The following is a 9,644-nucleotide window of genomic DNA, read 5'->3' as shown; positions in this document are numbered from 1 at the left end:
TGGTACAAAGTTATAATATTTGGTCTTCCATTACTTATTTGTAGTCTGCCAGGCTATCTTAGAATAAATGAGTCAAACTTTAAAGAACTTCAAAATAACATCTGACAACAGAATTACTTTGGTACAAACAATGGCACCTACACAACAAAGATTTTTTTCCCCACCATGCATATGGCATCTAGTTTCTGACAGATAAAGTTAAAAAGAATAGTTTTTGTTTAAATACTGGGAAAAAAATCACAAAATACATAAGTGTGTGTTATCAAAAGCTTCTATCCTAAGAGTTCTTTTGAAAATCTAGTACTTATACAAAGCAAACAAATAGAAGACTGTTGGCGTCCCTCTTGGACGCCCACGTGGTGGGTAAGATGGCAATGGAGCCCACGAGTAATAAATAGAGTACGGAGACCAGGACTCTCGGTGCAGGTCTAACTTTATTCCACAAAACATGCTCGCTAAATATAGATCGAGTGGTCACAGCCACGTCATCAAATAGGAATGACCGTCACCCAGTGGTGTCCTGAGACATGTCCACTTGCTCCAGGTGGGTGGGGAAAGGCACCCTCTGGCTCCAGACTGCTTGCAGTCACGGACACACACTGAGTGTGTACGTGATTAAGGGCAGATAACAAGGAGGTTACTCCCACATCTCCCCCTTTTTATTTATTCTTGGACACTCATAACAGGATGTAGGATGGGGCCTAGCCAAGTTAGCTCAGGAAAACTTGGGTCCTGCTGCTGTGGAAATGAGCTTGGTGGGCAAAAGAGGACGAGGAGTAGGTGGGTTTCAGAAACAGGATTGGGGTAAATGGCAATCACAGCCCCCATGTCCTCCCCAGCATGCTTTGAGGGAAGATAATTGTTCATAAACATATCATGGTCCCCTGCTTGAGAGTCAAGTTCTTTACCAAGGGCCTCCACAGTTCATGTTTCTTTTGGTTCCCATGCCGGGGTAGACATAGGATGAGGTAGCTTTGAGGAGAGTCCGTGGCATCCATGTCTGGCAGCGCATTCCAGGGCGGTTTTTCTGGATAGGTCAGTGTGCCGGGCCATACTGACAAGGTCATGAAGGTGGAGGCAGGACTCATGTCAGCTGGCTGTAGCTGGCAGCGGTGTTGCTGAGAGGCCATTTAGTGGTGGCAGGAACTTGTGGATTGCCTATTCCTGAAACTTGAGAGTTAACATTTATGCAAAGAAGGTGGATCATGTGCTGGCGGGAGAGAGGGCAGATGGGTCAGGGGTGTAGCCCAGAGGTGGCCTTGTTTTATGTCACAAACCATAGCCACACCCTCCGATTGGGTGGCAGGTGACAACTGGGCCAGGTGTGGTTCCAAGACCAGGAGGTGCATGGGTTTACATTTGTGACATGCTCCACATCTCCCCTTTATTTCATTAGCAGGTGTTTGCCTTGCTTGAGGGTGTGCCTCTCTTAGGTTGTCCCCCTCTGGGGATCTTACCCGTCACTGACTACCACCCTAGCTCTTCAGGCAATTCACCTGCAAGGTTGGCAGAACCAAATGGAGATTTTAAGTAGGGGAAATGGCCAATGTCCATAAAGGAAACCCTCTATTCTATGGTCTGCACCTGTACATCCTGGTGAGGGCTGGGGCCAACTTCATAGGGTTCCCAGTCCACGTCTCATTATAACAGCAGACATGATTCAAACCCTCGCCCCATTGTTAATAGAGGGGCTGGCTCCTGCCAGGTGTTAGTGATCAGGTCCTTCCATTGGACAAGGGGTAGGGGGTTAGGGGAGGTAGCATGGTGCCCCAATGCTTATAAACAGGGGAAAATCCTTAGAATTGAAATGTATTTTAAAAGTTTAATGTAAATAAAGTTTCAACAAGCTATTCTTGTGGCCTAATGCCTTAGGTACCTGTATTCCCCCAATTTTATTTTTTTAAGGGGGCCAATGGTCATGAGTAGGCTAGCTAAATTCCCAGGAGTGGAATCTTGGTAAAGATCCATCTTCTATAACTTCTTCAAGCTGACACAGGGGCATTGTCTCTATACTTGACCAGGGACCCTAAAAGCTTTGTGTACTTTACAGATTGATAGGCACATAGCCTCAGGTTCACAAGCTTCTTTCCTGAATTTGTGACTGGTGTCAACCCAAAATCTGCTCAGTTAGGATTGTAATCTACCCATAATTTTGACAATCTTAAGTTTTAACTACCCACTATTATACTTACAAGTTCCTGCCCAGTAACACAGGCATTATATGGCATGCTTACAAAAGGATTCTCTAAGCATAATCTTACCTGGAACTTAGTAAGGGCCAAATTTATTATCTGAATAAGGACCTGCTGTTTTTTCTGTGGGCCCACTGAAAACTGTTACAAACTTACAAGGGCAAATTGAAACAGAAACTAAACAATCATTTTGTTAGCACTAATTTTCCATTTTACTCTTATTAAAAACCCCTTTTCCCAGTTTAACACATTTCAAGAAATACTAATCACATCACCCACTTTACCATCAGATTTCCAATGTCGGTCTGCAAGGGAGAGACAGGATGAAGCCCCGTCCTTTCTTAAAAACAGATAGGCAAGGTTTCTGAAACTGATAAATTCATATTTAAATTTCTGATACTTATCTCCAAATTTAGACTCAAGGAAATAAATTCCAAGTTCCCTGATGCCTTTTTGCTAAGCAGAATACAATGTTTACAATGTAAACAGCTCAATGCATTACAATAGATTTTAAAGTAGTTTCTCTTCAAAATAATACAAATCCCTTGAGGAACTGGACTTTGCTTGGAGTTTAGAATTAGATTTAACCATTTTTTGTATGTTAGTTTCAAGTATAAATTTGTATACTTGTACAAAAGTATAATCTCGAACATATTCACTCTCACACATTCACATTCAAACATCTAAAAGCATGCAGGATAAAGCCATACAGGATAAAGGATCTTCTTAATCAGAGCAGAGCTGCAAACAGAGCCACACAGAGCCTGCGGGAGCCCAGAGTAGACACCCGGCCGTTCACGGTCCTGCCAGCTTCACGGAAACAGACAATCAAGAAATTTGTGAGTACCTCTGAGGAGAAGTTTCCACTTTTGCTCACTGAACGGCATTGGGAGGGAGCCCCTCCCCCTCCAGCTGAGAGCAGGGCCATCTCTACTGCTGGCAAAGACCCGGCCAAAGCAATTGGAGCCTGAGAGGTGTTGCTAACAGCGCCATCTTTCTAACTGGCAAAGGATTTCCCAGAGATTCCTTAGTCGGAAATCTGGCCCGAGCACTGCTGTAGTCCGTCCCCTGGGCCAGCCACAGATCAGGTAAACAAAGCCGTGCGCGGATCATTCAGCTTTGTTCTACCAAACAGGCAATCTGATCCGAAAAACCGCAAAGCCAAATCACAACAGAAAAAGACTTTGTGAAGTGTTTAGATACAGAATTTAGTGGAGACGCAAGTTTCCTATCCTGCCACCACACAAAAAACTAAATAAATAAATAAAACACTAAAGTATACCCTTTTTTTCTTTTTTTTACTTCTACACAATTTCATTTGCATTTTAGATGTTCTTATTTTTCTCTTTGCCATTTAACCTACACTTTTTATAATAATGTTATGATTTATTCCTTTTTTTTTCTTTTTTTCTCCTCTCATTAACCCCAATCCTGCTCTCACTGTGGTCATTCCTAGAAACACAGTGACAGCTCTGGGTACAGTCCAAATGAAAACGATATCCATATTGATACAGTCAACTTCTTTTTAAACTCCTGGTTCTTAACCCTAATATCTCTAGGGTAAGAACTCAGAACAGTGAGGAATCTCCCCCCATCTTTTCCTTCTTTTTGTTGTTGTTTTTGTTTTTGTTTTGTGTGTGTGTGTTCTGTTTTCATTTATTTTTTTTGTTGTTTGTTTTTTTTTCTTTTTTTTCTTTTTAAAATTTGTATCATTGAAATCTCCTATAGAGAGAGATTTAGAACCCCAAACAGACCTGACCAGAAAAGGACATCCCACCGCCACATTATAAACCGAACTGGATCAATAGAGACCAAAGATAGGATCCTAAAAGCAGCCAGGGAGAAGAGAGCAAACACCTATAAAGACAAACCAATCAGAATAACCCCAGATATTTCAACAGAGACCATGCAAGCAAGAAGAGATTTGAAAGATATATGTTATGCCCTTATGTCAAATAAATACCAACCAAGAATACTGTACACAGCTAAGCTCTCATTCATAACTGAGGGAACAATAAAAACATTCCATTCCAGGAAAAAGCTGCAACATTACATAGCAATGAAACCAACATTACAGAAAATTCTCAAAGATGTTTTACACATAGAAAACCAACACAAAGGTAATACAGAGAAAGACATGGCACCTAAAACTCATTACATCTAAGTACCACAAAAACTATCAAGACACAGGCCCTAATGAAAGCTTGTAAAAATGGCAGGAACTAATAAATATTTCTCAACCCTGACTCTCAACATCAATGGACTTAACTCTCCAATTAAATAAAATCGATTATCCAGTTGGATCAAAAAAGCAAGAGCCATCGTTCTACTGTCTACAAGAGACACATCTTACCTAAAAACGAACATTTTTTGAAAGTGAGAGGCTGGAATAAACTCTATCAAGCTAATGGCCCCCATAAACAGCCTGGAGTTGCCATCCTCATATCAGATAAAATAGACTTCAAACTAAAATTAGTGAGAAAAGACAAAGAAGGTTATTGCATACTACAAAAGGGATCTTTCCTCGAGGAGGACATAACCATCCTAAATATCTACACACCCAACCCCGGGGCTCCGAACTTCATCAAGCAAACTTTACTTTCACTGAAACCATACATAGATCAAAACACAGTGATTGCTGGTGACTTTAACACACCACTCTCACCTTTGAACAGATCAACAAGGCAAAAATTCATCAGAGAATCCTTAGAATTGAACAACTATATAGACCAACTAGATCTAACAGACCTCTGCAGATTATTCCACCCAGCAACAACACAATATACGTTTTTTTCAGCAGCACATGGAACATTTTCCAAAACAGACCACATTTTAGGCCATAAAAGAAACCTGGACAGATTCAGAAACACTGAAATTATTCCCTGCACTCTCTCAGACCACAAGGGCATCAAATTGGAACTGAACACACATTTCCACCAACGAAAACCCTGTAACTAATGGAGATTGAACAACACATTGTTGAATCACCAATGAGTCATCGAAGAGATCAGAACAGAAATCCAACAGTTGATGAAATTTAACAAAAAGGAGCACACAAAATACCAGCTCCTTTGGGACACAGCAAAGGCAGTACTCAGAGGACAATTTTTAGCTCTGAGTGCCTACAATAAGAAATTTGGAAAACTGCACACCAACAATTTAATATGTTACCTCAAACTCCTGGAAAAACAGCAACAAACCAACCCTAATCCCAGTAGAATGAAGCAAATTATTAAAAATCAAAGCAGAATAAAATGAATTGGATCCAAAAAAAAACTATAGAAAGAATCAACAAAACAAGGAGTTGGTTCTTTGGAAGAATTAACAAAGTTGACAAACCCTTAGCAAATCTTACCAAAAAAAAGAAGGGAGCATACCGAAATAAACAAAATCACAGATGAAAATAGTAATATTATGACAGAAATTACGAAGATCCAAAATATCATGAGGGAATACTTCTCAAACCTTTCCCCCAACAAATTTGAGAATCTAGAAGAAATGGATGAATTCCTAGCCAATATTAACATACCCACACTGAATCAAGAAGAACTAACCCAACTAAACAGGCCTATTTCAAGCTCTGAAATAGAAATGGCAATAAGAGAACTTCCACCTAAGAAAAGCCCAGGGCCAGATGGATTCACAGCTGAATTCTATAAGGTCTTCAAAGCAGAGCTCACACCAATACTCCTCAAGCTCTTCAACGAAATTGAAAATGAAGGTTTTTTTTACCAAACTCATTCTATGAAACCAGTATAACCCTCATCCCTAAACCAGAGAGAGATTCATCAAAGAAAGAGAACTATAGACCTATTTCTTTGATGAATGTCGATGCAAAACTTCTCAACAAAATATTGGCCAACCGTCTACAACAACTCATGAAAAAAATTGTACACTATCATCAAACCTGTTTGATGCCTCACAGGGAGGCAAAGCTGGTTCAACATACGCAAATCAATTAATATAATTCAACACATCAACAGGAGCAGGGACAAAAATCACATGATTGTCTCAATGGATGCAGAAAAGGCATTTGACAAGATCCAACACCTTTTATGTTAAAAGATCTGGAGAAACTAGGAATCTATGGAACATTCCTCAATATAATAAAGGCTGTGTATGACAAACCCACAGCTAGTGTTACACTTAATGGCAAAAAGCTAAAGCCATTCCCTCTAAAATCAGGAACAAGACAAGGATGCCCACTCTCTCCACTCCTCTTTAAGATAGTATTAGAATTCCTAGCCAGTGAAATAAGGCAAGAAGCAAGCATAAAGGGAATCCAAATAGGGAAAGCGGAAGTAAAACTTTCCCTCTTTGCAGATGACATGATCCTGTATTTAAAGAATCCTATAGACTCTACTCCCAAGCTCCTTGAGCTGATTCAAACTTTGGAAGGGTAGCAGGCTATAAAATTAACCCTCAAAATCAACTGCCTTCCTCTACGCCAACAGTGAGAGGAATGAGCAAATAATCAGGAAAGCAACTCCTTTTGCAATAGCTTCAAAGAAAATAAAGTACCTAGGAATTACCTTAAATAAGAATATAAAGGACCTTTTTGATGAAAACTTTAAAACAATAAAAAAGGAAATTAAAGCAGAAGTGAAGAAATGGAAAACCTCCCATGCTCCTGGATTGGAAGAATCAACATCGTGAAAATGACAATGTTGCCAAGGGCTATATACAAATTCAACGCAATACCCATCAATTCTAATTTTCTTCCATCAAATTTGTAGTTAGAAAACTGAAACTGTAGAAATACCTCACGATGAAAAGAAAGTTAATTTTTTTCAGGAATATTTTGTTATCTATAGCAAATATTTTTAAATTATGTATTATGATGCTTCATTTGTCAGTGGGCAGTTTATATTTTCATAATTGTTCAGTATTATTAATTAAGTTTTAAAATAAATTTGAATATTTAAAATAAAATATTCTTGTTGTTGTTGTTGTTGTTGTTGTTGTTTGCTTGGGACTTGCACTCTGGACCTGGGTGCTATTCCTGAACTTCTTATGACCAAGGCGAGCACTCTGCCACTTGAGCCACAGTGCCACTCCCAGCATTTTTGGTCATTTATTGGCGCTAAGAGTTTCATGGACTTTCCATCTGGGGCTGGCTTTGAAACAGGATACTCAGATCTCAATCTCTTGAGTAGCTAATTAAAGGCCTTATCCACCAGTACCCACCTAGTGATGTTATTAATAATATATTAAACTTTTCCATTTAAGGGTATTTTTTGTGGATCATGGGGCTTGAAATTAGCCTGGGAACTGTCCCTGGGCTCTTCAGTTCAAGGCTACTGCCCTACCCCTGGGCCTGGGTGTTGTCTCTGAGCTTTTCAGCTCAAGGCTACTATAACCCTACCTTAAATTTAATTTTTAATTTTATCGCTCAAACAAAGTTATTAGATCTAATTTTTCCCATACCATAGAATATTTCTTTAGATAATTAAATTCTGGCCAAGAATATTCAGAAAACTAATTCCTTTTTTCTTTATAAGCATATGACTTTTACTTCTTTAAAGTAAGATACAGTGTTTAAACTTTTTTTCTAGTGTTTTTTATTGTAATTAATAAAAGGGTTACATGATATTTGCCAGATAGAAGGTGCATTAATTCACATATATTGATACCCTTTCACATGTCTTGGTCCCCATTACCCTCCCCTCCACCACCCCCCATCATGGTTTCCCCCCTCCACTATCCAATTTCAAATAAACAAATACAAATAAATCCAATATATCAGATAACAAAATGAGATACTGCAACAATATGAGATAACCAACGGACAGCAAAAGAGATGAGAGATAACATAGTACATTAAGGACAATAATCATTCATTATATGGCTTTTGTTTCAATATCCTGGATCTCTTTTCAATTAGCTTCATACTATATGGCCTTACGTATCAAGGTTTTACTCTACTGCAGATCTCTGCCAGTAGAGCCCAAGGTTTCTACAGATTATGACAAATGAGGGACACCATTGAGCCTAAGTTCCCTTGACTCTGGCTTACTTCACTTAATATGATTTTTTCTAAGTCTTTCCATTTCCTAACAAATGGGGCGATGTCATTTTCCCGACAGCAGCATAGAATTCCATTGTGTACAAATACCGCAACTTGTTGGTCCACTCATCAACTGAGGGACATCTAGGTTGGTTCTATATTTTTGCTATGGTGACTAATGCTGCAATGAACATTGTTGTGGTAGTGGATTTAGTATGCCCTAGTTTCTGGATGGTTGGGTAAATGCCATGTAGTGGAATTGCTGGGTCATAGGGGAGCTCTATGTTTAGCCTTTTGAGGCACTGCCATATTGCTTTCCATAGTGGTTGAATGAGTTTGCACTCCCACCAACAGTGTAGTAGTGATCCCTCCTGGCCCCATCCACTCCAGCATCTGTTGTTTTAGTTTTCTTGATCCTGGCCATTCTACCTGGAGTGAGGTGGAATCTTAGAGTTGTTTTGATTTACATTTCTTTTATGACCAGAAATGTTGAGCATTTCTTCATGTGTCTATAGGCCATTTTGGTTTCTTCTTCAGAGAAGACTCTCTTTAAGTCTTTGGCCCATCTTTTAATGGGATGGTTGTTACTTTGGAGATTAGTTTTGGAGTGATTCAATTTTTTGAGCTGTTGATATATTTTAGATATGAGGCCTTTGTCTGATGTTTGGTTGGTGAAGATCTTCTCCCACTCAGTTGGCTTCCTAATTAATTTAGTAGCTATATTCTTTGCCATACAAACTCTGCAGTTTAATGCAGCGCCACTTATCCAGCCTTTCTCTTATTTGCTGTGATTCTTGGTCCTTATTAAGAAAGTTTTGCCCTGTGCCAAGGAGGGCTAGTGTATCTCCTATTCCTTCTTGTAAAGTTTTCAGTGTGTCAGCTTTTACCTCCAGATCTTTGATCCATTTGGAGTTAATTCTAGTGCAGGGTGACAAAGAAGGATCCAAGTTTAGTTTTCTGCAGTTGCTTAACCAGTTCTGCCAGCACAACTTGTCGAAGAGGCTGTCTTTCTTCCAGTCTATGTTTTTGGCTCCCTTGTCTAAGATTAGGTGGCCATAGGTCTGTGGTTTAATATCTGGGTCCTCAGTTCTATTCCATTGGTCTTCAGGCCTGTTCTTGTGTCAGTACTGAGCTGTTTTGATCATTATAGCTCTGTAATAGAGTCTAAAGTTTGGAATTGAAATTCCTCCAGCTGTTCTTTCTGCTAAGAAGTGTTTTTGCTATACGGAGTCTTTTATTATTCCATATGAAATTTTGGATTGCCTCTTCTATTTCTTTTTTTTTTTAAAGAATGCCATTAGGATGTTGAATTTGTAGATCGCCCTTGGCAAAATTGTCATTTTCACAATGTTGATTCTTCCAATCTAGGAGAATGGGAGGTTTTTCCATTTCCTTAGTTCTGCTTTAATTTCCTTTTTTAGTGTTTTTTTAAAGTTTTCATCAAA

The sequence above is a fragment of the Megascapheus bottae genome, chromosome X (assembly GCF_031878675.1).
Source record: "Megascapheus bottae isolate mThoBot1 chromosome X, mThoBot2.hap1, whole genome shotgun sequence".
NCBI lineage: Eukaryota > Metazoa > Chordata > Mammalia > Rodentia > Geomyidae > Megascapheus > Megascapheus bottae.
The sequence above is the reverse complement of the archived record's forward strand: the minus strand, read 5'-3'. Positions refer to the sequence as shown.